The sequence below is a fragment of the Thalia democratica genome, chromosome 1, assembly GCF_965202585.1.
Source record: "Thalia democratica chromosome 1, ktThaDemo2.hap1.1, whole genome shotgun sequence".
Lineage (NCBI taxonomy): Eukaryota > Metazoa > Chordata > Thaliacea > Salpida > Salpidae > Thalia > Thalia democratica.
This window is the reverse complement of record NC_139165.1, coordinates 111,256,330-111,260,019: the sequence shown is the minus strand read 5'-3', so window position 1 is coordinate 111,260,019 and position 3,690 is coordinate 111,256,330.

Here is a 3,690-nt window from a genome sequence, read left to right as displayed (position 1 = left end):
TAACCGCAAACGTGCTTTTTAAAATCAAATACATATGTATGATAGAACTTTAACAAGCAAAACGTATTGGTTTTCTAAATTTGTAAAGCTACTTTGAATAGCTTAATAGTGTATTTGAACAAATACTAAATTAATTTTAGTTTTTAAGTTTTTTTGCCACCGAATTTAGTAGTGAAGAAAATATTTAATTTTCAATAATATTTTTATTTTAGTTAATGTAATAAAAAAAAAACTTTAAATTTGTAGCTTTTAGAAAGATTTGTTTGTACCTTTTTAAAAAGATAAAATGCGTTGTATTTAATATAGTTGTATATTTAGAGTATTGAAATTGAGTATGACTAATTACCTCTATTAATAAGGAAGATTCTAAATGTTGTATTTTAAATAATATCTTTTAAATGTTATAGTACTATTTTTTACTATTATAAAAATTGTTTAGTAATGTATTTTTTTTTTAATAAACTACAGATCATAAATTACTCAAAAATATTAGCTGAGTGTTAAAGAAGTCTTTTTTATTTATTTGTTTTTTTGTATTTAATTAAAAGTGTATCAGGTAGTTTAATAAACCTTTTTTCAACAAAATTTTTTGAAATTCAAACAGCTTAAAGTTTACGAAATTTAGTAAAACAATTATAAATATATTTACTTCTATTACTGAAAAAATTATGATATTTATCAGCTAAATTGAATAGCTGTACAACTTAAATTGTATTGTGCTAGGTATAATGCAAATAAATTATGTTAATTTATACCATAATATTATGTACACAATTTGTTGTTGGTTTAACAACATGTTATCAGTTTTGTTATTATATTTTGCTGCACTTAAAATTGCCGGTTTTAAATAAACTAATTTTTGGCCGATGTTGCCTTTGTACGACTTACAAAGAGTTGACTTCTTTTTGTATTTTTGTGTTTATCTATTTTTATTAATTTTGTTAAAAAACTTCATTCTTTATATACAATTTTTTATGCTTTACTTAACTTTTTTTGATATCTATTTATTTAGTTTTTTATTACTTTTAATTTATGAGCTTCAAGAAAGTTAAAACGCACAAATAGATAATTAAAGACCATTTCCATGTACTTAAGTTTCAATATTATATTTAAATTATCATTAGTCTAATTATCTAACATATAGTGTATCGACTACTAACATAAATTAGTTCTACTTGTCTTTAATAAATACACAAACCCACTTATTTTGTCTTTATTTTTGACTTGCAGTATATATCTTTATACTTAACTGCATCTAATTTTTTTTAACCCCTTTTACACAAGTACCCTTTTTACTATTTTTTTAATTGTTGAAATCGTACAAGATATATGATATTATTAAATTAATGAAATTATGTGTTGTTTGATTTTTTCCACTTGACTAATTTCAAAAAAAAATACCTAATTTTAATTAATTTATTTTAACAAAATTTTCCAAAAAGGTGTATTAAAAGTTACTCAAAATAAAAAAATAAAATTTTTATGTATAAAACTGCGTTTTACAATGATTGTTTACAAAATGTTAGCATTTATCCCTGTATAAAAATAAATCATAAACGTTATACCACTGCAGCGCACTACAATAGGTGTGTTCTTTTCGAGCCTACCTGCTTTAATAGTTCATAAATTAAATAAAAAAGTCTTTTTGAGATACCATCAAAACACACATTACATTAAAGCTACATAATAATTTCTAAGCACCGGAACCCGGAAATGTATAATTGGTATTCAAAAATTCTTTTAACAATTTGAATACTATAAACATAAATAAAAATTAAACAAGTTAAGAAGGAAAACTAAATATTTAAAGGATAAAAACAAAAAAATTTTAGCCTTAAAATATTTAGGTTGTTTTGAACTTGGAAATTTGTTATTAATCTTGTTAAATAGTATTTAGTCACTTAAAATATAAGTTATTATCCTTTAAGATTATTAATTATCCGTTAACTTTTTTAGCTAAGCTTTTATTTTTTATTTTAGAACATATTAATATTTTGACAGGTAAAAACAACAATTCTAATAAATTATTTTAAAATTTCTTTATTAAATCAATCACAAACACTGTTTAAAAAGATTGCGATATATTTTACAACTAAAAAAAAATTTCAATTAGACCTGACTCGTTTAGTTTGTACAGCTATTTTAGCTAGCTGATTATATGGTTATGGTAATGTATTTCGTATTATAAACACTTATTTACTAAAGCAATATGTTAAGTAGTATTATTTCAATTATATAAAAAATAATAATTTCTATAACCTATCTATGTGTACAAGCTCTCTCATCGTGAATCAAGATTTAATAAAGAAAAATTATATAACCTATATTTTAAAACTGTGTATATAATTGTAGTTATTAAAGTACAACGAAGTCAGGTCTTTAACAAAATTATATGTTAGTAAAAATTAATTAACTGTTAATTTCTTAAAAAAAATATGATAAGGATCGTTTAACTTTTGCTTTGTTTTATATTCAAGAAACTTTTTTGTCTTGAAACTATAATTGTTCAAGAACAAAGTATAATTTTATGACCAATTAAAGATTTCACCTGAACTTTTTTATCAAACTTTGACGTGAATAATATTTATTTAATACCAATTAATCAGTTTCAATAAACATAAAATTTGAAACTATAATGTGTTAGATTAGTTTCCTAAAATTGCACATATTTTTTGTTTTTTTATCAGCTTATTTTAGAAGCTGTAAAAAATAATTAAAGTTCAGGGAAAAATTAATATTTTATTAAGTTTTTTTATAGACATATTTAAGATTAGAATGTCAGTGACTTTAACTATGTGACGTTAATTAATTATTAGTTGAAACTTTAATGTCATACTTGTAATTTAAGCTTGGTTGTATTTTACTTTTTTTATTGATTTACTCATATTTAAACAGTATTTTTTGAAGAAGTTTTTTATATAACAGAGTATAATGACTAAATAAGTTTTAATGTTAATTTTATATTAATTTCCATTAATTCCTTTAAGGGAATATACAAATCAAAGTCTTTTTTGCTAGTTTTTTTTTAATAAGCTTGTAATAAAAAACCTATCAGTAATAGAAGATTTATACATGATGTATTAAAACTTAATTTAATTACGAAAAGTATTAAGATATTAATATAAATTCTATTTAAATAACTATCTTACAGCTAATTAAAGTATTTGTACAAAATCAATTGGCAAGAATACAGAACTGTACAAAAAACGATAAATTTATATTCAAATATATTTACTATTAAGTTAGTTTATGTTTATTAATACGTTAGGTGTATTTACAATTAATATTTTTCTGTGTAAAAATATAAAAGTTTGTTTATAATAATTTTGATTGCCTTAGTATAAGTTATATTATTAGTTTTAGTTTATATGGCATATAGTTCGTATGCCCAACTATAAAAATGTTTATTGCTCTAAAATAACCAGGACAGATATTCTTCGTTTATTTTTCGTTATGGATCAATTCAATGTTCAATTTTTTAAAGAATATTAAGTCTAATTTTTTAATACCAGTTGTAAATACGCGTTTAAACCGTATCTAAACTTAAGACAACCATCGGAAAATAAAACACTTAAAATGATTTGTCTCAAATGTTTTAAATTTTTTTATCGTACTTATTAATTAAAATAAAAAATAATCAAGAAGTAGAATTTGACATTTTTCAAAATTATATGTCAGTCTTTAGTACAA